This window comes from Pavona decussata, unplaced genomic scaffold, assembly GCF_977016875.1.
Source record: "Pavona decussata unplaced genomic scaffold, jaPavDecu1.1 SCAFFOLD_67, whole genome shotgun sequence".
NCBI classification, from domain to species: domain Eukaryota; kingdom Metazoa; phylum Cnidaria; class Anthozoa; order Scleractinia; family Agariciidae; genus Pavona; species Pavona decussata.
This window is the reverse complement of record NW_028145486.1, coordinates 1,991,793-2,018,927: the sequence shown is the minus strand read 5'-3', so window position 1 is coordinate 2,018,927 and position 27,135 is coordinate 1,991,793. Positions and strand designations below refer to the sequence as shown.

Here is a 27,135-nt window from a genome sequence, read left to right as displayed (position 1 = left end):
GATGGATTGCAAAGAAAGTAATCAAAGAACCCATGACTTCTGATCCTTCCTCAAATCTCATGAATTATGTGAAATTCACTGTCATCATTGCTGCCTCATTAGCAACAAAAGATTATCTTGAAAAACAAAAAATATTGCCAAGTTAAAATGGCAAGCATCGCAATCATGATTGGAGGAGCAATAATCAATGCAACCGCCTTTGTTGGTGGATCATATCTCGCAAAATTTATTTCTGGAGATTCAGAATCAGCCTCACTTGAGGAAAAAAAGAGACACAACCTGGCAGTTGAAAAATATCAAAAAGAACTCGAAAAATACGAAGAAAATCGAGCAAAACTGAATGATTGGATTCAAACAAATGACAGAATAAAAGATGAAGCAAAACAAAATTTCACAAACACTGATTATGCTTTAAAACTTTATAACAAGGTTCATCAACAAAAAATTGAGCATCTCAAGGAACCCCAATTTTCAGACTTTTACCAACCAAGCGAATCTCAAAAACAGGGAGAGTTGATCTTTGTTGGAACATCAGCTTTGGCTATTGGATTTGCAGCAAGTCATTTCCTTTAAAAATGTCAAACAAAAAATTGTCAAAAATTTATTATTCCCCAAAAGGATATTGGAAAGGCTTTCAAGCAGCGAAAAAACTTTCTCAAGAAGCCAATGTTCCAGAAGATGAAGCGAAACTTTGGTTGATGAAACAAGCAATCTGGCAAATCTATCTGCCTGTTCCAAAAAACATCCAAAGACCAACATTTGATGTTGAACTTCCCAATGCAGTTCATCAAGCTGATCTTCTCTTTCTTCCTCATGACAAACTCCCAAGAGGGAGAAAGATTTTCAAATATGCTCTCACAGTTGTTGATGTTGCAAGCAGATTCAAAGCCGCTGAACCTCTCACCTCAAAAGATTCCTCTGAAGTTTCAAAGGCTTTTCAAAAAATTTACAAAGGACCTTTGAAATGGCCAAAAATTCTTCAAGTTGATCCAGGAAGAGAATTCATGGGTGATGTCACAAAGGAAATGTCAAAACATGAAACAAGAATCAGAAGAGGAAATCCAAATGTTCACCGTGATCAAGGAATTGTTGAGAGATTCAATCGGACTTTGGGTGAAAGACTTTTCAGTTTTCAATATTCTCAAGAAATGAACTTTAAATCTGGTGAAAGATCCACGGAATGGGTGAAAAGGCTTCCAGAAGTTGTGAAAGCATTGAACAATGAGACAACTCGACTGACAGGAAAGAGGCCAATTGACGCAATCAAAAAAAAAGGTGGTTGATTCAAAGAAACCAAATTATTCAAGACCTGTTGGAAAAAATGAAAAGAGACTCGATTCTTCAGTGAATGTGAGATTTCTTTTTGCTCCTGGTGAACTTGAAGGAGGTCAAAGAAGAGCAACTGATCCGAATTGGTCTCTGAAAGTTTCTTCAATTGACAGAGCAATTGTGAATGAAAAAGAACCGGTTCTTTATTATTTGAAAGATGGTCCAAAAAGAGGATTCGTCAGAGAAGAGTTAATGATTGTTCCTCCTGGAACTGAATTGCCTCCGGTTTGAAAGCGAGCGGAGCGAAAAATTTCTTTTTGATTGATCAAAAAGAAATTAATATGCTACACTCTCAAGCTCTTTGTTCAAAATGCTGAATTGTGCATCAGCCAAGATGAAGATGTGACATTTGACATTTCCTGAACCACTTGCTTTTCTTTTGATTGACAAATAAACTCCGTCTTTTGTGTTCACCAATCTCATTCCACTTCCATGAAGATCATTGTCTTTCATGCTCCTTAGATCGATGAACAATGCAAACTTGTCTCCAGCAAAGAATTCAGTTGCGTTCATTGAGGAGTTTTCCTTTCCAAATCTTCTGAAAACTTCATCAAACATGTCTCTCGTTTTCATGCCTTGACTGAAAATCTTGTTTGGAACTCCATTCACGTCAACTTTCACCTCTGTGATGTCAGGATTGAATGTTTTTTCTGAATCTCTTGCACCTGCAGTGTAAGGTTCGAAGAAAAGGAGGAGGATTCCCTTCATTGATCTTCTCGGAACATTGATTGACTCGTTGATAATTGAGTCTGTTCCCTTTGCAATTGTGATTGTCTTGTGATGAGTGACATGCTCAAACATAAAACGATCTCCGTTGAGAAGATTTGAATTGACTTCATCTGAAAGCTTTTTGCTTTGAATTACCTCATATTCAAGCTGAATGTTTGTCAATTCATATGCAAGTTTTGTTGCATCTGATCCCTTCACAACACCGCTTGCAGGAGCAAGGGTCAATTCAAAAACCAGTTCATCAGACAAGGCTCTTGGATAAAAAACTCCGTGATCTTTCAAAATTTCATGATCGAGTCTGATTCTGTATTTGCTTTTGAAGATATCATTGAGCTTGTTTTCCTTCACGACTGAAGAAGTTGGTTTGTCTCCAGCATTGGATCTGATTTTTGAGAGAGCCTCAGATTGAATTCCCTCACTCAACATGTTTTCTCGTTCGTGTTTTGTCAAAAAAAGATCTTCCCATAGCTTGAAAAGATCCCAACCGTCTGTGTCAACGAGAATTTCTCCAGCAAACTTGATTTTCAATCTGGAAACCAATGCTCTTGAAACATTGTTTACCAGAAAATTATTTGCATGGCCACTCACAAGCAAATCAAAAATCAACGCGAGTGAATCTGGAACCAAGACTGTTCCCTCATGAAGCTTTGGGACTGGAATCCTGAGTGTTTCACCTGGGGAAGCCTTGTTTGGGTTGAATGTGACTCTGTGAACAGTTCTGTCTGCCTTGAGTGCGTTTGATGTTTTTTTCTCAAAATTTGGATTGATTTTTTCACTGACTTCCATTTTAATATATTATTTTTAAAATGGCAGAATACATTCCTTTAGAAGATCTTGATCCTGATGAAGAAGATAAAAATGAAGATAAAGATGATGATGATGATGAAGATTCTGATCAAGAAATAAACAATCCCAGTGAAAGTACTCCAAATACAACAATGAACAGAGATTATGGAAAAGAAGGAGCAAGACCAAAAACTGCAGAAACATCTTTCATTGAAGGTGAAACTCAAGGTCGACAAACGTGGGGAGAAGCGCAATCCCTCACAAAAGATGCATGGGATGATCTCAGTATATTATACCCAAATGCAGAAGATGATAAACTTGGAGCTTCGTTTTTCAGAGATAAGATAGAAGTCAGGATGAAAAAAAGTGGGAAAAAATTCTACCCATTAATGACCAAAGAGCAAACAACAGGAAAAGAAAGATTAAACCCAGAATTGCCAAAAGAAATATTATCTGCTTTGGGAACTGATGCTGAATCTTTGATCGCTAAAGATAATTCTGAAATAAGAGAAAACCGGCAGAGACTGAGAGAAGCAGAAAAACAATTGAAACAAGCAGAAAAGAATGCTGAAGAACTCCACAAAAATGCTCAAGAAATCAGAGATTATAGAAACAAACTCGAAAAAACGCAAGCAAAATTGATGCACTGGAAGAAGAACATGGTTCGAGTCTTGAAAATCAAACAGAATTGCAAAGACTGAAGCAAATGAAAAAGAATTTGCAAAAAGATTTTGAAAATGCAAAAGAAGAAAATTTGGATTTGCAGAAACAAGTGAAAACGAAAATGAAGAAGAGCTTGCCAGGCTGGGAACACAAATTGAAGAAATAGAAAGAGAAAGGCCTCTTCGAGAGAAAATCAAAAACATTTTCAAGAAATATGGATTCACAGTTTTTGCTGTTTTCCTTGCTGTTGGCACAACAATCGGTGTGATTGTGAATGCACTCTCAAAAGGACTCAAATCTGTTGCCAAAGGAGTTGGAAATGCTTTGAAAGATCTTGGAAAAAAGCTTGGTCAACTTCTTCCTGGATTGATTGGATCAATCGTCAGTTTCATCTTCAAAACTGCAGGACAAGTTGTTGGATTCCTTGGAAGAAACGCTTGGCTGTTGATTCTTGCTGTTGCAGTTTTCATGGTTGAAAAGATTCAAAAGAAAGCGAGCGGAGCGAGCGCGCGATAGCGAGTTAAAAATTGAGTTTAATCCATTGGATTGGACTCAACGAAAAATCCGATAAATGGCAAATGCTCCGAGTGATGCTGCAATGATGACGCCAGATTTGAAAGTTTCGTGACGCGAATCGTCGACTCCTCCGGAGTCTTGATTTGATTCTCCTTTTTCTTGGTTTTCACTCGCTTCCTGATTTTTTTTTTGTTTTTTGGTTTTCATTTTCTTGATTTGAAGTATGCGAAGTTGATCTGTTGTTTTTTGAAGACCCTCCATCCATATTCCTGACTCCAACATTTTTCAAGTCAACATTTACATCAGAGTTGACTCCGAGTTTCATGTTTCCAGTTGCTTTTTTCAGATTGTTGTTGTATTTGACTGTGCTTTGAGTGTTAAGAACAAGATTTGAAGGCATCAACCATGTTCCTGGCGAGATGGCAAGATCAAGCCTGACTTTTGCCTCATCAATCGCAAGTTGAAATCTTTGGATGCTTTTTGACAAGTCAGGCTGTCTGATTGCATCTTCCATGAGGACGAGAAATTCTCTTTGAGCTTCCTTTGCGCCTCCAAATTCACCAAGGATTGATGATCTGACATTGACTTGTGCTCCAAGAATGCAATAAACGAATGCTTCAATTGATTGATTGAGTCTTGCCATTCCTGCTTGAGAAAGTCCATTGAGAGGTCCGTTTGACATGAAAAATTCGAATTGTTTGTCAGCTCCTTGATCGTTTCTGATGAAATCAATTCTGTTTCCTTTTGCGTCAGTTCCGCCTTCATCGGAGAATCTTTGACTTGATGGGTTTTGAAGGGTTGCTGGAGGATAAGTCCAATGCTTTTGTGCATAGTCTCCTTCTCCTGGATAAAATATGTTAACATATCCAAGTCCAAAATTTTGACCAAAGGTGAATCTGAAATCTGCGTTTGGCGAGATTTGAAATTCTGCACAGATTCTCTTGTATGAAGGAATGTCGAATTTGTTTTCAGTTTGACTGAATGTGGGATCACCTGGGAGAGCAGATTCACTTTGAATTCCTCCCATTTCGAAGAGAATCCTTCTTGTTGTGAAATAAATGTGGAAAAGAAGAAAGGATTTGATTTGAGGTGGGAGTGAATTGACGAGATTTCTTGAAATGCCTGATGCTGTTCTTGCGCACCAAAAGGCAAAGTTGAGTTGTTGCGGCCAATGGTCCATGTTTGGTTGATTCAGCCATTTTCTTGATTCTTTTGCTGTTTTGTGGGTGATCTTTGTTTTCGTAAAAATTTCTCGGAATTTTGTTGTGAAGCTTTCGTTGGGTTTTACAAAAATTTTGATTGGTTGGTTAAGGATTTCCCCAAAAGATGCGGGGATTTTGTCTGAAAATGGAACAGCTGGAACTGGATTTGAAGGATTTGAATTGAGAATTAGCTCGATTGGAAAGCCTCCAAATCCAAGAGCTTTCTTCATTTCAACAGACCAATCTTTGGGGTTGGGTGAAACAATTTGCCAATGTTGACCGGGAACAATAACCAAATTTATTTGAGCCGTTGCGTGTGTTTTGTCGGTCATATCAACTTGTGCAACGAATTTGCTGAGGTCAGCGTTGGGAAATTTGGCTTTGAAGTTTCGCCACGCTTTTTCTTCTGCTTGTTCGGAAAGTCTTTTTGCTTCTTTTGGGTGGGAATCTATCCATTTTAACAAGTTTTCCATTTTTTATGTTTTGAAAATAAAATGGTTGTTTTGAATGTTTTGACAAATTCAAATGATCACACGGTTTACTTTGATGAACCAATTGAAAAATTTGGGTTCATCAGGTTGATCAGTTGCTCTTTTTATAATTCTTGGTTAATTTGAAAGAAAGAGGAGAAATCAGCATATTTGATGACAAAAACGTTAGTGCTGTCAATAGAATTTATCCTGGAAATTACACTCTTTACACAATCGGTAAAGATATAAAGAAAATACTTGAAAAAGAAAACATCAAAGTAAAACTTGATGACCAAAAAGGTCCAATTGTGATTGAAAATCCTCTTGGAAGAAAAGTTATTTTTGATCGTGACCTGACTCATCTTCTTGGTCTGATTGATATCAGTCAGGACGTTTCGCCAAAAGCCCAACGACGGCACACTCTGAAAAGTGGAGATACCATCATCAATCGTTTGGCTTCATTCAACAACCTCTTCATCAACTGCGATCTCGTTGATAAAAACGAAAATTTTTTCAATGAAAAACCTTCAAATGTTTTGGCGTGTTTTGACATCAAAGGAAGTCCTTTCGAAAGAGTTGAATATTCATCAAAACATAGCCCGTTTCGGAAAATAGCAGGTGGGAAAAAAATAATCGATTCTTTGCGAATCACAGTGACGGAAGAAACTGGTGAGGTCATCGATTTTAATGGGCTTCCGTTGAGATTTGAATTTGAAATTATTTGAGATCTTTTAATAAAATATGAGTGAACAAAATATTATTCCAAGTGCGCCACAACTTTATCCTTCTCTCGAAGCGAACGAAGTGAGCGAGCGAAGCGACGTTGCGCAATTCAGATTGAAAAAGATTTGTGATTGTCAAAAACAACTCGAAGGCGAAATTTCTCATTACAAACGAGTGAGCAAAAAATACAAGAGAGCAAAATCAATCGCTTCGAAAATAACATCAGTTTCAGTTTTTTTGACAACCGTGTTGGCATCAAGCAGTGTTGGAACGTCATTGAGTGGAATCGGGATTGCTGTCGGAGTTCCTTTGAGTTTGACTGCATTAATTACGACACTCGTTTCATCGGCTTCAATGGCCGTAAGTCAAAATTGCGAGAATAAAGTGCGAAAACATGAAAAGACTATTTCTCTCGCTGAATCGTCGCATTTGTCAGTGAGTCGATTGATTTCAAAAGCATTGAAGGATGGATTCATTTCTGATGGTGAGTTTGACTCGATTTTGCGAGAGATTGAAAAATATTTTTCGATGAAAGAGCGTCTTCGAAATAAACAAAGGAAGGATTCAACAGTCAAAAACGAACCGACGAAGGCAGTTGATATTGATGCCTTGAAAGAGGAGATTAAAAAAAAATATCAAAAAAAACTCGGATCCCTTCTCGACGTAGCGAGTTAAGAGTTGAATTTGAGAAGAGATCGGGTGGTTTTTCGTTGTTTATTTCAAGAGATAAAACAATTCTGTGAAATGTATTCACTTTCTAGGAAATGATTATGCAACAGGGGCTTTCCCGTTTAGAACTTCCTGTTTGTCAAAATCAAGGTGGTTGCCATGGACATTGGACTTTGGTGCTATTTTTGAAAATGACCTAACTGTCACATGACTTTTTTCAGCCAATAATAAATCATACACGTGTATGAAATAAATCATACACGTGTATGATATAAATCATACACGTAAGTGATTCTTGCCAAGCTAAAAAAGTATGGACAACAGTCAGATGCTTCAAGACGTTTCAAAGCTTTATCAATCTTGGGGAGAAATATCCGAGAAATCGAATCTGTAAAAATGCAAGATCAAGCAAAATGTTATGAAGCAATCTATTCCAAAGAAAGAAGAAAGAAAAAAGAAGCTTTACCAAGTTCATGGGCATGAAACATTTGGCGATGTCTTACGAAGGATTGATTGAAGAAACGGCAAACAACGGAGAAGAACTTTTGATAAAACGACCCGAAGCGACTGAACGAACTCTTTGAGGAATATTCAAGACTTTGTTTTGCAGTTCCAATCGGTTTTATGTCAAGCATGAAGAAGATGCAACCTTTTGGGAAACGGCGTTTCCCGACATCAAACAAGAATATTTAATAAGATTAGTGATATTTGCATTTTGGGAAACGGTGTTTCCCGACAAGCATATTAATTATGTTAGCGAAATTTGCATTTTGGGAAACGGCGTTTCCCGACAAGCATATTAATAAGACTAGTAGTAATCAAAGATTAAAGACTGCGTTCGACAGCCCTAAGTTGTGCGATTGTACGGCCTGCTGCGTGACTTTTTTTAGGTAGCTCTTTCGTCCTTTTATATCTGTACGTAATGTGTAACTACCAAGGTGAAATATTTGCAATAAACGAAGCTGAGTTTAAAATTTCAGCGGCTACGTTGTTGAACTTTAAAAAAAAATAGAAAGTATTTTCGGTCCGCCTGTTGCGTGACACCGTCGAACTTTAAAATAATGCACATCATTTTCGGTATAACGCTTATAATCTTTGAGAAAAACGAAACTTACAGGCCAGCATACTATTTTGGTCTTCTACTCAAAAGGTATTTTACCAAAATGCCGCGAAACTTACGCGACTATAAAGCCGTAAAAATGTCGAACTGAAGCGAGCTAATTTGCATACAGTTTTGAAAGACATCTCAGGGCCAAGGTTTATATTCAAAGAGCGGATAACTCTATCCAGTGGATAAAATGTTCTCCAACCAATAGATTTTATCCGCTGGATAGCGAATTATCCGCTGGATAAAATAATCCGCTCTTTAAACAACCGGGGCCTGATGTCAGTTTCTGATGTGTGTATATTTCAGATATTTTTGTATTTTTGATTTTATACTAACGTAATACGTGACTCGCAAAACCTCGCGAACGTGAAAAGCCCTCTTTACCCGTATTGTAGCATCAAATGAGGAGATTAAAAGGTTTCTGAACATAGCAACGATTTTGATGAGCATGGTCTTGTCGTAGTTCCACAGGCTAGTTTGCGGTTGAAATCTATTTCTGACCCGACGAAATGTACAAGAGGCGGCGTGCAACGCTGTCGTGTTCGATGAATTTATTTCCCACGGAAAATTATTTTACCGCGGCCACAAAACGTGTAATTTCTTCAATGCAATCTTTCACAAAAAAGATTTCTGGAAGAAAGGGAAAAGATTCTGTAGAGATATTTCCATCCAGTGAATATTGATGAACATTGTAGTTGAAATGTGATCCCGCACACTGAATGTAAAACTTTCCCGATGTATGCAAATTTAGTCAATAGCGCGAAAACGAGAGGGCGACTCTTATACGAAAACGAGACTAAAAAGATGGCTTCAGCACGAAAACGAGGTCAGATGTCGTCATAAGTTCGCACCAGTTTCCCGGCCGACACATGCCCCTGCAAAACTCAAGCGGGGGCGCCATTTGGGTGTCCTTACAGCAATCTCGAAAAATTCTGCATAGCCGTACACAGGCACACCATCTCGAAAGACACAGGACGCAAAAACGAAATTAGGCTTGCGTTCTCCTTCGTCGAACGCAATAAGTAAAATTTGCATTTTGGGAAACGGCGTTTCCCGACATATATTTTTGGATTTTGTAATGACAAAGAAACAGCGGTCATAAATGTTAGCCGTTGTCAATAAAACATTGTTATACCATTTTCTCATTAATAACCGGAAGTTTAAGCCGAGGGAAAGTCCCTTTGATTTTTTCTCATTAACCGGCCTCCGCAAAGGCTGAGGGAAAGTCCCTTTGAATTTTTTTGGAATTTTTTTTTTGAATTTTGGTTTTACCAGAATTTTTACGCAAAATCAAGGGAGACTTGATTTGGACCACTTTTTTTGAAAAAAAGTGGTCGGATTTTTTATTTTTTTTTAATTTTTTGGATTTTTTATGCTGATTTTTTTAGTGTAAGAAAGTATTTTGATTTTGGGTGGGATTGTGATTTTTTTTATGCTTAACTGAGGGTAGTTTGAGAATGTCCTAAGTTTCTCTTTATCTATCTACTCCACAAAAACCTTAATTTGTCACGGTCAGCTGGATTAACTGAAATTTGATGAAAGGCCTTCTCAATGTCCGCAATTGACAATGTCTCCTTGAATTTAGCCAAGACTAATTTTATGGTATTCAAGCCCTGGCAAAAGAAGCAATCCTTTGAATTTCAAGTTTTCATAAATGAGCAGCCTATCCTTCGTGTTTCTGAGACCATGTTCTTGGGTGTTTTACTAGATGACAATTTGACCTGGAAATCTCATATATCCTTAACAGCAAATAAATTATCCAAATCTATAGGTATTATTCATAAATCTAGGTTTTTTCTCTCTACTCACTCCCTTCGTACTTTATACAATTCTATGATCCTTCCATATTTATATTATTGCAATTTAGCTTGGGCTGGTACCTATAAGTCAAACCTTCAAAGAATTGTAACCTTACAGAAACGTGCGTTAAGAATAGTAAGCAATTCCACATACATTGCCCATACTGGCCCTATCTTTAAGGAACTTAAACTCTTAAAATTTCACGATATCCATTCGTTTCAATTAGGTTTTTTTATGTTTTCATTCAAGAACTCTACACTCCCTTCCAAATTCAATAACTTTTTTTTACTGAATAGTCAAATCCATAATTATAATACTAGGAATGCTCAGTCCTTCCACTTGCCACTGTGCAGAACGAACACCAGGAAGTTTTCAATTTACTTTCAAGGTCCAAACTTTTATAATTCGCTAACTTCTGACATAACTAGTTCTGCCTCCTCCGCTTCTTTCAAAAGAAAGCTTAAAGAATTTCTTCTTTCTAGGTATTAACTTCTGTAAGGCTGTAATTCTTAACTAACTTACTTAATATGTGTGTGTGTACGTGTGCGCGGTCAAAGTTAATTTACCATAAGTCCATATTGTAATTCTAATATAACATTAGTTAAGTGAGGAAGCCTGACTTGCTATAAGCCTCGTGGTTTCTTTCAGGTTTCCTCGCCATTTATTTTCTTTCTTCAATTTTTTTTTTTTTTTTCTTCATTTTTTCTTCCCATCTGTAAATGTTGTGTATATGGCGAAATAAATATTGTATTGTATTGTATTGTAATTAATCCCACAGGATAACCTCTGAACTTGGTCAACACGTCAAATATGTGCGGTGTCAAGTTTGGCCCCTTTTCCAAACAATCATTTAACGAGTACTGATTCTGATCCGCCCTTGCTAACCCATCAAACACGATACGCAACTTTGTAGTTTGCCTGTCATCTCTCAAAACTCCATGATGTGGCAGAAACTGAGTGCCTTCAAATTTCTTCTCTGATTCGGGGATACACTCTATGATTCCAGCTTCTACTTGTGCTCTGAAAATGCTGTCATACTCATGAAATAACTTCTCATCTTTCTTTAAACGTGACCTTAAACAGTTTAGTCTTGAAACACACAGGTCATAGTTATTTGACTGATGACAGGTGAGTTCCGTCCAGGGCAGGTTAACCTCGTACCTCCCTTGAGCCTTGTCAAACTTGATGCCTCTCAAAAACTGCTCATCGTTACTCACACCTGACTTCTCAGCAATTCCAACTGTCTCGATGTCCCAGAACCGTTTCAAACTGTCTGTTAGTTCGTCGGTCGGGGTTTGGCTATAGACAAAGTCACATGGCCTCTCAATGATAAGATTTGATGTGATGTAGTTTGCGCTGTCACTCGCAGCCCTGACAGGACCAGACACAAGCCAACCAAACTTGCTGCTAACTGCCACTAACTGGCCATCTCCACGTTCAATGTCCCCTGTTACTACATCCCAGTAATAATCACAACCTATCAAAACATCTATGTTGCTCTCACTGCTATCACTTTCCGAAACATGGTCTGCTAGGTCTAATCCCAGCAAATGTGAATGTTCATCAAGGCAAACGCTAGCAGGGAGTGGTGAGCAGATTGCTTCAAAGCTCAATGCAGATATCTTCACATCCTCACCACCCCTTCCTTGTAAATGCAACTCAGTTAGTTCACACTCCCTTTTTGCAAACTTCTCATTTCCAAATGTGTTCAAGTTCAGAGTTTCAGACTTCAGAGTCTTCAATCCAAGCTTATTCTTCAAGTCATTCGTGACATATGACCTTTGACTTCCACTGTCCAGCAATACACGAACGGGCACTAGCTCACTACCATTCTCAGAATATGCATATGTTCTAGCTGTTTGTAATAGTACCTTCACATTGCTGCGGGCAGTGGATGTTGTTGTGATGCCATCAAGGGATTCGGCACTTGGAGACGACACGCCGCTTGGATTAGGCTGAAAACTTGACTTGACAATGGGCGTTTCTGATCTTGCTTGGTAAGGGTTGGTTTCACAAATTGACTGATGATGATTATTAGGACCACACCTCCTACACTTTCGCTGAGATGAGCACTGACTCGCGCGATGACCCTTTGACAAGCATAAGAAACAACGATTCTCCTTTCTCAAGATATCTTTCCTCTTCTGAACATCCTTGACTTCTTCACAAGCAGACGAATAATGATCACCCTTGCAAAAGGCACAAAGAATCCCTGACTTGACGACAAGTGAAGACGCAGTGGACTGGGAATGTGATTTCTTACTTGTGTGACCGTGAATCACGTCAGTTCCTTTCTTGTCATTTACCTTCATTGTCTCACTCATTTCTCTTGCATCCACTTCCCTCCGAATCACCTCCAACAACTCCTTGATTTCCCACACATCCTTAGTTGAAACACGAGCTATGTGCAGCCTTACATCCACAGGCAATTTTGACATTATGACTGGTATCAGGAATCTCCCATACTGATCCGCTCCGACCCCCAACGACTCCAAACCACGCACGTTGACCTTGATCTTGTCATACACGACTCGCAGTTGACCTGGTTTGTCCCCTATTACATTTGGCAGCCTAAGAAGATCATCCATATGTGCCGATATGATCTGCTGGGTTTTGCCAAACCGTTCATGTAGTATGTCGACTGCAGCCTTGTAATTAGATTCTGAAAATGTCAGCCCTTGGATTGCTCTTGCAGCTGGGCCCTCTAATAGTGCATGCAGATAATTAAACTTATCAACGGGAGACAGTTCAACGTTCTTATTTACAGCACTGTCAAAACTATCCCAAAATGAAGTGAATTTTGTAATCTCACCGTTAAATTTGGGGAGCACTAACTTTGGGAGACGTGTCTTGGTCGGCGTGGCTTGACTATGAATTGACGAGATGGGTACAGCTGGAATATTCGGCGGCGATTCATTCTCTAGATGCATATTTTGTCCCGCCACATGCGAAGACAATCCGCCATCTTGAATTTCCGATTGAGCGGGAAGACTCGGTGATGATTCATTTTCCAAATGATGATTCTGTTCTGCAACGGTTGCTGGAGACGATCCTCCACCTTGATTAGACGATTGATTGGAAGCAACTGACGATGGATTATGAACATTAACAACCTGACCAGTGGTATGTGACGATGTCGACGAAGGTCCATCGTGAACTTGAAGCGAAGCACGTGCTATGGCGATGTTTCCTTTCGTTTCTAGAATTCTCGACCGTATTTCGTCCGCCAATTCGATTTCCTGCTCGATATCATCTATTTTGCATAGCTGCGTAATTTCGTTGTCGAAACCGGTGAGTTGTTCAAGTTTTTCCTTCAAAACTTGTTCCATGATTTTCAATCGATTCCATTTCTGCGCAACGATTTCATCTCCTTCGAGTATACCTTTCGCTTCATTGATGTTTCTCGTCACGACTGAACGATGTCCCTTTCTTTTTGCTCTCAAACGAGCCAACAATAACTCCTGATCCTCCGGCATGATTTATAAGCACTGTAAAAAGACTATTAAACGAAAAAACTCACGAGTCTCCGCCCCACGTTGGGCGCCATGTTATGAACGACAACGACAATATTTATTCCCTAGAACATGTGACTAAAATAACAGATCATGTGATAGATCCACACGCAATACACTCGCGTGGGTACACGCAAAAGTCTATAACAGATGGCAAGTGTTTATCATTTCTTGCATATTGCTGAGTTGGGCGGTCTAAGAGATAGCTTAATATAAGTTCCGACGGAAACAGAGCTGGCTTCCAAATAAGGAAAATGCCCCAAAATGTTTTGCTGGTTTTAGACACTAAATCTTACCAGGACATTCTGCACAACTCCATTGCTTGTTCCGAAGTTCAAATGGAGACTGGAGACAAATTTTTAAACTTTCATTTACGGCACCTTTCAATAACTTGCGAACTCTGAAGTTCAAGATTCAACCAACCCTATTTATTAATATGCTTTTCACTGTAACGTCAATCACTTGGGAACTCTGAAGTTTAAGATTCAACCAACCATATTTGTTAATATGCTTTTCACTGTGACGTCAATCACTGCATCAGACCTCTTAGAAAACAAAAATGTTTGGCTGAAACAGGGTCAAAAGGTCATCTTAATGCACTGTGATTGGTGGATTCAATCTACGTTTACGGTTTCTGTATTTTTGCAGTCAGCTAGTTGTCACTGTATTTATGATTGACAGCAGAACAACACGCAAATCATTAGTTGGGGTTGAAGTTCAGAGGCGGTATGTTATTGAAAGGCCAGTAATCAGAAATTGGAGTTCATTACCATAGGCTTTCCTTTCACAACTGCTTAAGTTGCGTAGTAACTGCGAGGATCTTTCTTCTATTTAATCTTTCATCCGCAGTTCAAAATATATGTTTCATATGTTTACATTCATTTATTCATCCGTCACGGGTATATTACGAACTCACAATATGACCAGCTCGCAGTTGGCTTGATAGAGGGGGGTATTGGGGTGGGGGGGGGGGGGGGGGAGAGATCACGTTTCACATAAACTAAATCGGGTTTTCGCGTTTCACGTGCTAAGAAACCGCATTTTAAGGAGTAACGGACGAACATTTGGCTCTTTCACGGAGTTAGAACAGCTTAATAACTGAGGCCTTAGACTTACCTCTTATTGCCACAAAACTGCCCTAAATGATGTTCTTATGATACGTCCCGATCGTGTTCTCGAAGCTTATTCAGGTCTCTGTTATTCCCTCGAACTTCTTGACTCAATTCCTGGGCGCTAACATTTTCATCCTCCTCTGGTTCTTCATCGGACTCCGTGTCATACTCAGATGCCTGATCCATATTAACTTCGGTAGGCTTTTCTTGCACATTTACATTCTGATCTTCTTCATGTTCGGATGGCCAGACAATTCTCTCACCTACATATACTGAAGAGTGTCAGATGTCTGGTACATGTTTAAAGGAAGGGTTTCCGCGTCATATTTTGTCGTTTCCTGCCTCACCGTGCGCTGCCTAACACATTTTCCATGATCTTTTGCCCATTTCCTCATCAGCTCCTTGTCCTCTAGACTCATCGATTGACTTTTTAAAGGCTCCATGCGAGGAAGATCTTTTCAAACGATCTGCTAGGATGGCACTGGGTAGTAAGACAATGGCTGAGTGAAGTAGTAGCAGACGACATTGCCATTCTCTTGGTTGAATTCGAACACGTAGCTTCCAAAGTCCCTAGCATACTGTAATGGTAGGCACGTAGTATAGGGTGCTTAAGATATGTCACTGCGTGACGATTTTCAACCTTTAGGGTTAACAGGCTTTCGGGATTGACCTTGGCTTCTGGATTAAGTTTTTCGATGTTGAGACTTATTTTGTGAAGTCTGCAACGAAGCATGGCTACGGAGTCGGTGGTTTTGCTTGCAACTGTCCCTTCAGGTCCATTTGTTTTCCTTGTTGTGCCGGTCAGTGTCTGCACAGAGGAGACAGTTCCTTTAAGGAAAACATTTAGGCAGTTAACTTTCTTTGCAGCCTCTGGAAGTGAACTAGTGCTTACCCGGTTGTGTTTTAGGTGAACGGGAAATGCCTCATACAACTTCCTTAGGTTTTCCAGAAACGAATTGACAGTATTTATCTCTGTTATTAACTTAGTTGCTCCTACTTAAGTATCGGTGACAAGAACGGTTTTGTTGTTTTCCACACATACACCCATTGGCTGGGAAAACGACGCACGCGAACCATCACTATTGTCTGTTTCTCCGGTTCCGGCAATAATCTTGACTTGACCATCCGATGATGCCATCTTAATCTGTTGGGTCCCCACGTCTGTAAAAACAATATTACCGTTTTCTCCAAAATGGCGCTATACCATGCACTTCGGTACACGAGCATGTCTTGTTGGACATATAGGAAGAATGAAACCTATCAACGTACCGTGCATAATGCAGTCTGGATCCATGAGTTTTGGTAGTTCTTGTTCCCACTGTCGTTGTGTTTTTATTGAAAACCTCTCCACACAACCGACACTTCGGACTGATTGCATAAAAGTAGCATCGATGTTACGGCCAAGACCTTTCTTTGCGGCTGTGTCTTTGGCACCCGCAAAATCCAGGAGATCTCGCATCGTTTTGTCGATTTCTTGATGTCGCGATTGAGATAAAGGAAAGGAGGTCTACTCTTTGTGCACTTGGACCTTTTGTTTGGTTTCTTTATCCAAAACATAGAAATGGAGTATGATGGTCACTGGAAATGTGACTTCCAAGACTTCCGAAACTTCTGCCATATTGAAACTGTTCTCAGAAGACCCTGGGCACTGTGGAAACCTAAAGGGGAGATCTGGGGCAAGGTTCATCCCCAATTTTTTTTACCTTTTGACAGGAAGTTAGGATTGATAAGGATTCAGTACCGCAGCCAATGTGTCCGGAAATGGGGTAGATAGCTCTTCATTTTTATGGTAGCAGATAATTATTTTTCACGGACATAGAAGCAAAATCACATTTCACAAAACAAAAACCGCTTCAATCACACGTCACATTAATTAATAAAATCGCGATTGACGATGCAAGGACAAGAGATAAACGTTTCACGAGAAATTAGAAGGGTCTGATCACGGCTCACGAAAATACCCTATACTACCCTCTTGATAGCTCAGTTGGTAGAGCACTGCACCGGCATCGCAGCATTCATGGGTTTGCCTGAATCCTGTTCAAGCCTGATTTTTTTTTTCAGGCTTTCCTTTTGTAACTGCTTAAGTTGCGTAGTAACAGCAAAGATCTTTCTTCTATTTGAATTCATAATTTATATAATATATTTTTCATCTCATTGTTAATTTTAACTTTAAGCTTATTATTAACCTATTTTTATTTGGTTGTGGCCTCCGCTACGCTCCCTTTCAGGTAAAAAAAAAAACTGCCCGTATATACATAAAATGAGGCAAGTTTTTTATCATTAAATAGTATTTATCAAATTAATATTAATTACAGTATTTCCTCTTTTATTATTCCACTCTTATGTCATTTCACCAAATAAGGTCAAGAAAACGCGCAAAATACATACAGATATCTTATTTGATCGTTTTACATATAATACGAATAAGAGATTTAGTATTCCACTACAGAAAGATTTTGCTAGTTTGGCTTCTCTTTTCTGGTGAAAGTGTTGAAATACACAGCGCATTATCTGTCCACCGGTATATGGCGTGTGCGAATGACATAAACAACACAGAGAGCCAGTGAAATACAATTGCCCATATTTGCTCTGTTGTAAACCAGTCAAACCATGACATTATAATGTATTACGGTCTTTTATTATTCCACTGTTATGTCATGTCGCCAAATAACGTCGATAGGACGCGCCACCTTAAGAAGTTGTCTTACACAAATGCATTTGTACGTGTTATATTGCGTCACAACAATTTTCAATGGAACGTTTTACTTTTAAGGTCTCCATTGCTTGGTGTAAGTGCTGATGTGAGACGATGGGTGGTTTTTGGCATTGTGCTGAACAAAGTTCTAGTCGACCAAATTCGCTCCTTTGTGGAAGGAGAAATCAGAAAGGAATATGGTGAACTCAAAATCAGCCATAGTATTGATACTCAGAGCACACCTGGACGACTCACACATTGGCCAAACCTGCCACCAAGGCCAATAGTTTTGAAGTACGAGAACATCAATGGCAATGATGCATTACCCAAGGTGCATGGAAAGTACAATTACTCTGCATTTGACTGCCAAGTGACATCACATGTAGACTTTGCCAAGCTTTATGTTGAAAACTTCATGGCCAAATTTAATGCATTTGATGAACATTGTGATGCATCTGCTGTACTTACCTTGCTTGGTAAAGTTCCGGTTTTCTCTGCTGCTGTACAGAACGCTGCAGTTGATGTTCGGCAAGCTAGAAATGCTTGGGCACACTGTGCTTTCAGTGATTGGGATCCTGTGAAGTTTAGACAGAGCTTTAATGTGATGGAACAGCTTGTGAGAGCTCTTGGTCTTCCAGCTGCTGATGAAGCAACAGTTATAGAAGATTTGAATGACTGGGAGACAAAAGGTAACTTACCCTTCAATCATGTATTCACTTAACTATATGAATGTGTCTCTTTAGACCTGCAAAATGTCTTAAAAGCATCTTTTTTATACATTCAATGATAATTGAAATTGAAAATATTTGAATAAATTTGATATTTTCTTCACTTCCGAATAAGGTTGGTTAATTTTTTTTTCAAAATATTTGTTAATTTTATGATTAAGTGTGGTAACTTATGGGCAGTCACTTCTTCTTTTTACTTTTATTAGGAGCCAATAGAAACAAAATAATTAAATAAAGAAATAAACAAGTTCATTTACAAAGGCTGGGATACATTATTACCGGCCACCAGGGAGTTACATAATGGCCCTGACAAGGTTCCTTACAAAACTAAGGTTGGGATGCACAAGGGAACATGAGGCAGGCACATGAAAGAAGAGAAAGAAATGTCCCTGTGTTATCTTCCTTTATTATGTTCTTTTTTCTTCTTTTCCTTTCCATACATTGACTTCGTATTGTTGTTGTTGTTGTTATTTCTGTTTTAGCTTTATTTTGTTAACTAGTTTTAGGTCTTGTTTTCCTTTGTATTTCCTAAAATGGTACTCTTGAATATTTAATCAATAAAAATTAATAAAATAATACTGATAATGATGATGATGATGATGATGATGATGATGATGATGATGATGATGATGATGATGATGATGATGATAAAAAGGCGGGGACATGTCCCAAGAACTTTAGGTGGGCTCATGTCTTAGGAACATGAGGTGGGAATTTGTACAGCGACAGTTTCCTTTGAGACAGTGATCGAGAAAAAAATGGTAAAATACCATGTCTAGACTGCTTAGTCATGTGTGACAACAATAACAACAACAACAATCTCAGGACGATGATTTACGGAAAACCGACATATCGATATACTTTATACAGCTTACTTGGCCAATCATCTTAAAATCCTACTTCTCACAATTTAACGACTTTATAGACCTTGACAAGACGAGTGCGACTGATTTGTGACTCACCTAACAGGTCAGCGGACGACGTCAAGTCTTTAGACAATGTTTTCAGCAGGAACAAATACAAACAAGACTTTAAAACTTACAGGTACACTGGACCTAACGTTACGAACACCGATGCGACACCTATTACTACAGTAACTGTGACTAACCTTGCATTAAAGCGACTTTTGAAACTATCAGAGGGATCCTACGACATCCGTGTTGCTCACAAACCTATCACTACTTTGCGACAACTACTGACGACTGACGTTAAGGACAGAGACGAACGGAGCGACAGACGGGGATCAGTCTGCAAGATCAAAAGATGAGACTGCCAGGTCACTTATATTGATAAGGCCGGCAGAAATTTGAACATACGACTGACTGAACACAAACGAGCGACTTGAAACAGTGCTATCAGCAATCACGTTTGGTTGCTGAACACTATGGACAACCGAACCATAGAATTGTTTGGGACTTTGCAAAATGTGTTACGTACAGTAGGATCTATTTCTTTTAAATGAAATTCAGACTTGAATAATAACTCTAAAGTAAACTAGACAAAGACGCGGGCACATCAGTGTTCTAGTTGTTTCTGTGCAACAAAACATTAAGAGCCGGCCTGAGATTGTAAATAATTGGACTTAGTTTATTAGTATAACTGCTTGTACTGTTTCAACTAAATCCTTGTTGGTGTTACTGTTGGTTTTTTACACTTAGGTACCTTGCTGTGTATGAACGCTGCTGTGGACCCTGCCTTGTTACAGCTGGTACAACAACATGTTAATGCGCTGAAGATTGATTTAGACAAGATGGCGTTTGAATTGGAGGACGACAGGAAAGTGGTGAAGAAGGCACTGCAAGATGTTAAAGCGGATCTGGACCAACTGGAAAAACGAGTTTCAAGTACTGAAGAAAGATTCGGATCCCTGGAGTCAGACGTACAGCAACGTGTTGCACAAGTTGAACAGATGATAAGCTCTGTCATTCCTCAGATTAGTCGCGGTAATAAGATAATAGCTGTTAAATTTCTGATGTGGGAAAGCAAGAAGTATGAAGTTACTAGCATGTACTTATTGTTGTAGTTTACGTTACGGGAAATCCCCAGTGGAAACAGAGCAGCACATGAATTTTCCGTATTCACTTTTACCTTAACGTTTGGGTTGTTCAACAAAATGGGATCATGTTTTAATCCAGGAGTACACAACGAGTGTTTGCCTTGGTTTTTGAAGATGAACTTATTTAGTTCCTTATAAAGCAAACCGGTGTAGATCCCAAGAGTTAACAAACAGCGTAGACTAGATCCAATCACTGTCAGTGAGTGGTAATGCTGTTGTAGTCGTGTAGACGTGATATACTTCTGAACCACTGAGTTCGTCAACAAACAAATTAGTTTGTTTTAAAGACTATAAGGCTCTGTACAGCAAAAAGTAACACACATGTACGAAGCATTTTGTATGGTTCGAAAACGTAGTATATTTCTAGTAGTATTTCCAAGATGAATTCTTACAAGTGTATTTCGCAAATATTTTTTACTCTACTAGGAACCGCGTTGTGTGGAAACCCTAACACGGAACCTGTTTATGAAAAAAAGACTGATGACTGTAACACAACGAAGGCAGTAAAAAAACCACTGCAAGATGTGAGATCAGTTACATCTCTGAAGTCCGACCAAAGAGATTTACAGCAACGTTTAACACAAGTGGAGGAGAAACAGGGCTCTGCCATGCCTCAAATCAGTTGTGGTAAAACATTATTTGTAACTTGTTAGAAGTTATTAAAATCTACTGCTCATACTACTTGTCAACCTTGTTCCCAGGGTCTCTCCTCTTCCCGTCCCCCGGAGCGAGAGAAGGAGGATGAGACCCTGAGAGCGAGGTTGGCTACTTGTATCTAGAATATGATTGGTAGGGACCGAATCAGACTGCCCTGTATACAAATAGATGTCATAAGTGAGTTAGTTTCTAAAGAAACTATGGGTTTGCGCAATTGATGGCAGAGTGAAAACGAATATTTGGGTCAATCATAAGCATTAGAAATTCCTTGAATGTGATTGGCTCAGAAACTGCACTATTTTGTACTTATTATCCTGCAAAACTGTAATCGGTCAGTTGTGTGAGCCAATCACATTAAAACCCTGCACTTAGCGCCGATCACAATATTTATAATAACTGTTTCTATAGCAACAACACACAAGCTTTTCTTTGTCAAAAGGGTGGATTTCTTTTCTCCTCATATAAATATTTGTTACATCAAGTTGTTCTCAGAAATTGTCATGGTTGTTATGAAGTGGTAACAGGACTTGGTCGTCCGAGTGATAAACAAAGGTTGTTAATCACTCGTATGATTACACACCAAATCAGACTGCACGCCCCTGAATTGTTATTGCAATTTGGCCACTGTGAAGAGATTTGAGGGCTTACGCTTTGAGTACTAGCTCTTTGCTCTGACTTAGAGAACGTCACCCTAACAACTCAGGTGATAAAGGGTGCGGGGTTTTTTTGGAGAGTCCAAAAACGGATTTGTGATCTCAGATGATTCGGTCATTTTCTCCAGCAAAGGAACCGACGAATCGACTCTGGGCAAGGATTCGTAGGTTCCTTTGATGCACCATGATCCGAATGATCTGAGATCACAAATCCGTTTTTGGATTCGCCCCCCCCCCCCCCCCCAAAAAAAAAAAAAAAAAAACTCACCCAACTTTCCCTAATTATTACCCGTGACCGGGGAACTCTCAGGACTGGGATTTGGTATCAAGCAATAGCAAGCAAAACATCCACAATCCATATTTTCTTGGGTAAACGACTTGGGTGTTTCTTACTTGAAAACTTGTAAAACAGCATTTATTTAAACTTGGTGTTTATTAAGGGCCCGAAGTTTATTGCAATCAGTTTTTTGGGGGAGGGGTGCGGGAAAGGACCCGGAATTTATTTGAACCTGGTGTTTATTAAATCCCCGGTTTGGTACCAAACGTGATTCCAAGGGACCGTACTACTCCACTATTACTACGCGCAGTTCTTTGATATGGGAAAGAAGGGGTTAATGATCTTCTCTTGATAAGGCCACAGATTGTTTTAAATATGGCAGCAAGCAGGGTTGCATTGTAACGTCATTAAAGTGTTTAGGATAAAAGTGGTATGATTTTTTAAATTAATTTGTCTTCATTATTGTTGCAGAGATTGCCGATTGTGAAGGGGACATTGCCTTCTTTGCCCAGCGCCAGGATCCAGACACAAGACAGTGGCTGTTCGATGATTTTGACATCTGGTTCAGTGATCCTGGTGACTCTAGAGCTTATGTTCTCCTGGGTGATGCAAGTGTCGGCAAAAGCGTGGTAGCGGGAGCCCTGGCACAGCGAATGAGGAAAGATGGTCATTTGGGCGCTGCCTATTTTTGCCGTCACAACGATGGCACAAGAAATGATGCAAGGCATCTTCTTGGGAATATAGCTTGCCAACTGTGTTATTGTAATTGTAAGTACAATAATTTAGTGAGAGGGGAAGATGGTGTAAGAATGATGTTAGCCAATTCTAACTTAGGAGTTCAAGAATTGTTTACAAAACTGTTAGAAGAACCGTTAGGTAAGTGCACCCCTTGTCAACAGCGGAAATTAGTGATCATTGATGCTCTGGACGAGACAGAGTACGAGTCTAGGGAAGATTTTCTAGACCTTGTAAAGGAGCGTTTTCCGAGGCTTCCAAAGTGGCTTGTGTTCTTTATCACCAGTCGACCTGAACACACGGTAGAGAGCAGGCTGGAGAAATACAACCCGTGTGTCAGGATTTGCGCAGGAAATAGTGAACAGGGTAGCTTTTATAAACACCATGAACAGGACATACAACGATTTTTGGAGAAGCGAGTCGATTTTTCTCGTCTCCCCTACTCGGTGAAAGACATTACAAAGAAGTGCAATGGTTTGTTCTTGTATGCATTCTACATTGTCAAGGTACTTAACGATCCAGTACATTCAGGTAAGGTTGATCAACTCAGTGACCTATTTCCAGGGGATATTGATGATTTTTTCCGAAAGAACTTTAAACGGGTGTATGACAAAGTAGGCAAGGATATCTTCAAGAAATTGTTTGGTTGTGTCATTGCAGCTCCTTCCCCACTTCCAGTGGAAATTATTGGCTACATTCTAGAAAAAGAGAAGTCGAGTCAAGATGAGCAAGAAGTGATCGATATTGTATCGCAATTTGTGGTATTGCGGTCTTCTGATAGATCTTTAACTTTCCTTCACAATCTGTTCTCAACATGGTTAACAAACAAGGAAAAAGCTGGAAAGTTGTTCATTGACAAAACTGTTGCAGGTCAGTATCTTAGCAAAATCTTTACCGAAATTCTCTCTGTTGCTGGCAACGCTCCACTGCAACCTTTGAAAACTTTAGATAAGAGGTTGGAGGACTATGTTTCGCGAGTTGCTGTTCGATTTTTGTGGCGTCATGGTGACAAGGACTCGCTGAAACTTGTTTCCAGTTGTTAAACAAGTTTTCATTTCCTGGAGCAAAGGGTCCAGAGTGGAAGAATTGAGATATACCATCTTCTTGAAGATTTGAAGCTTGTAGCGGACTATCACGGATTCGAGGATACACACAAACAAACGATCTTGCAAGAAATTTCTTTAGCTTTCGAAAGTAATTTCCCTATTCTGTTGGAATGCCCTCACCTTTTGCGCTTATGTTTACTAAACTCGTCTAGCGTTGTTCGAGAACACGTTTTGATGCCTCAAGTGTCTGGTCCTCGGCTTGAGTGGATTGTTTGCGATATTCCTAGCATTGAAGACCTTTCAGACTTCAAGTATTTTGCTACAACCTTTGATAAGACGACCGCGGCTTTAGTAAAGGAGAATTCAATCTTACTTGTTGATGTATCGACCCTTAAAACTGTGGGCGGTCCTTTTGAGATAAGTCAAGATACGATTGAAGAAATCACCTTCTTAGAGTTTTCGCCTGATGACAAGTGGTTGTTTCTTGGACGACTTGACAAGTGGTTTTCAGTTGAGCGAGGATGTGTCGAGGATTTTTTTCAGTTCTCAGGAAATTCTCTTGTTTATAAATCGGGTTTGTTCACTCCTGATGGACAATACATTGTCGTAAAAAGGGATAAGGTCTTTGACTTTCAACAGACTTGTCAAGATATGTCTTGCGTATTAGACTTCCTTTCCCTTTGGGCTTTACAGGAAATAGACCAGGAAGGAGTTGGTAAACTGACTTGCTGTTTTGCAGAGTTATCACAACTGATGGCTGTAGTCTTGTGGCAAGTGGGAGGACAAACCAAACGCTTGCTTAGGGTTCTTGGAATGGATCCTACTTGGCGTCAGACTGGTGTAACACGCTTCCTTTACAACCCCTCTTGTTATTCTGGTAGCAAATTAAGAGAATTAACAGAGTCAAACCAAGAATCATCCCTGTCTTCTGTTCGTCAGTTTATCAGTGATCTCTACCCACGCATATTCAATTACCAGGTTTGGAATTTTCAGACTGGGAGATCTCTTCTGGAGGACGCGTTTTGTCAAGGTGGTCAATTAAACCCATTCACCTACGTTTGTCACTTGACGAGTGCTTTTACCAAAGTGAGAGGAAGATTGTGGTGTTCTGGCATAAACAAGGCCGTTTCCATTGCTAACATTGCTACAGTTAATGCAGTTTATGCACTGGAATGTAAGTTGTTATCAAACGAGGTTTACTTACAGGCCAACTATTTAAACAACGAGCTAGAGCTGATATCTGAAGAGGAGTTAGAGTTGATGTGGGACAAAATGCGAAGGCTGGAGCTCGAACAGGAGTGGATGTGGAAGGAGCAGCAGGCGCTTCAGAGGCAGCGGTGGATGGAGCAGGAGGTGAAGGTCAAGCAGTTGGAGTGGGAGTGGGAACGGGTGCAGAAGGGAACACGGGAGTTTCGTAATTTGTTTTCAAGAAAAACCAAACAGAAAGCTCTTTTTTTTTCAAACTTTCCTCAACGGTCATCAGTTGTAGCAAAATCCATTGCAACAGCCTTCACTTCAAGTGATAGTGTAATGTCTGTCAGCTCCGACTCAATGGTTGCTTTGTGGAGTCAAAGGATGGACGAAGAGAAAGGCCTTTCTTTCAAATTCATTTCTGAGTCTTCACTGCCAGGTTCTCTTTCGCAGCTGAGTCATGTTGAAAATTGGGTGTTCTCCCCCGACGGAAAACGAGCAGCCTGTCGTCAAGGAAACAAGATACAGCTGTACAGTACTTTACATTCAATTGAGACTCTTTGTATATTACTGGAAGGAGACTTTTTGGACACGGACCTTGTGTGTTTGACGTTTTCAGCCAACAACATCCTTCTTCTCATTTGTATCCAGGACGGCAAGAATGAGCCCCGTTACTATGAATGGGATGTTGAGACGAAAATCATGTCACCGTTTAAATTACCATGGTTGACTGCGGAATGCTGTTGCCTTTCATCTGATAAAACAAAGTTCATCTCGTGTGGGGAGTGTGAGATTAAGATCTGGGAGTACAATAAAGGTCCAATCCGCTTACTGGCAAGGGGTGGTATCACCCAGAAGTATTCCGTTAGATTCAGTTTTTGTGCTGTCTCGTTAGACAACGAGCTGCTAGTTTGCTGCATCGCGAACATAATTATTGTCTTCTGCCTTTGTGCTCCTGATGTTTTTTCCTCCAAAAAAATTCTTCGAGGCCACATCGGTAGAATTGAGGTCTGCAAGTTTGTAAGAGTCAATCGTTATCTTATTTCTTACGGGGTTGATGGCATGGTATTCCTGTGGGATTTGATCGAGGCAAAAGCTGTTGAATTCTTCAGAATTGCTGAAGGACAGGAAAACATCGTCAGCATGGCCGTGTCCCCTGAAGAGGAAAGAGTTGTTTGTTTTACATCCTCTGGCCGCGTGTACGTAATAAGACTCTGGAATCTGGAGTGTGCTCTGTCGTCGAAATTGGTGAGGGAATCGATGAAAGGCAAAACTGATGTCACTGATACTTGTCTGCAATTGGCAGGGGAAATTGCTTCAAAGTGCGAGCTAATCTCATCCGTTGACGGTTACGAAGAGGATGAAAGGTTTTGCTTAACTCCTGAAGACTTTCTTCAGCTCTGGCAGTGAGTCCGATTAAGTTATGATTCGCTCGCTGGAATTCTGATTAGACATCACGTTGAGGGACGTTTCTACAACTAAACTGCATGCGTCCGAGTCCATTCAAGGGTGTGGTCAAATCCAGCAAGCCGCGTTAAATATAAAGTTTTCAGGGGTAGCCACGCTGAAAATAGATACGAAATAAAACAAACAAACAAACAAACAAACAAAAAACCGCTTCAACTACAGCTGAGCCATGTTTTTTTTCTCACAACTAGAGGTCGCTTTGCTCTTTCGGTTGGTAAGGGTGTAACTGATGCGGTCCTTCTTCACAAATTATACACCAAATTCATCAAGATGGCCGCCACGCGGTTGAAACTGGGACCTAGCACCAGTGCGAGGCATTTTAAGACAGCCTTAGAATCAACAATGGCTTCTGATGAGAAGAAATCGAATTCTAATGTAAATTGTTGTGTTCTATTGTGCAATCAAAAAGGAACGGTCGGTCCAGAAGGGCAAAAGGTAGGATTTTTTAGTTTCCCACCGAAAAGAAAGGTGAGAGAGGTCTGGCTTGCTGAAATACGGAGAGACGAAGGCGAATACTTTAAAGTTAAAGATACAACTACAGTCTGCTCTTTGCGCTTCGAATTGAGTGAAATCAAGAAAGGATTTATTTTGGTAATTGAATTGAGTGGAGTGCAATTTGGTCTGAAATCATACGCGTGATTTCAAAATCAAACGAGCGCGCAGCGCGAGTTTGATTTGAAATCACAAGTATGATTTCATACCAAAATTGCACGACACGAAGTTCAATTACCACTTAATTACATCCATTTTGAAATCACAGAGTATCATTGTCAATATTAATATTCTATTTGTGTTACTTCATTTCCATTTTGACGGGCTAAAGAAAGGATGCAATTTAGAGCAAAAATGGTGCAATTTGGGAATAAATTGCATCATTTTGGACCAATCAGATTCCAAGGATCACCAGTGATTTCAAAATGGATGTAATTAGGTGGTAAATGGTCGTTAATGTCACGTCTGTCCTAAAATGCCTCGACTCCGTGTTGTACTAACCCGCCCCAGGCTCAA

The 27,135-nt window shown here is 39.7% G+C and overlaps 1 pseudogene across 1 annotated transcript in view; it reads left to right on the top strand.

Annotated features, from left to right (window-relative positions):
* The window catches only part of LOC146478020 (uncharacterized), a 59,697-nt pseudogene extending 32,988 nt beyond the window's left edge, over positions 1 to 26,709 (top strand). Inside the window, exons 8-11 of the transcript XR_014865210.1 lie at positions 17,396 to 18,006; positions 19,704 to 19,988; positions 20,528 to 20,728; positions 22,160 to 26,709. The product of XR_014865210.1 is annotated as an uncharacterized LOC146478020 (transcript). The remainder of the gene's footprint in view (positions 1 to 17,395; positions 18,007 to 19,703; positions 19,989 to 20,527; positions 20,729 to 22,159) is intronic.
* Positions 26,710 to 27,135: the final 426 nt, after the last annotated feature.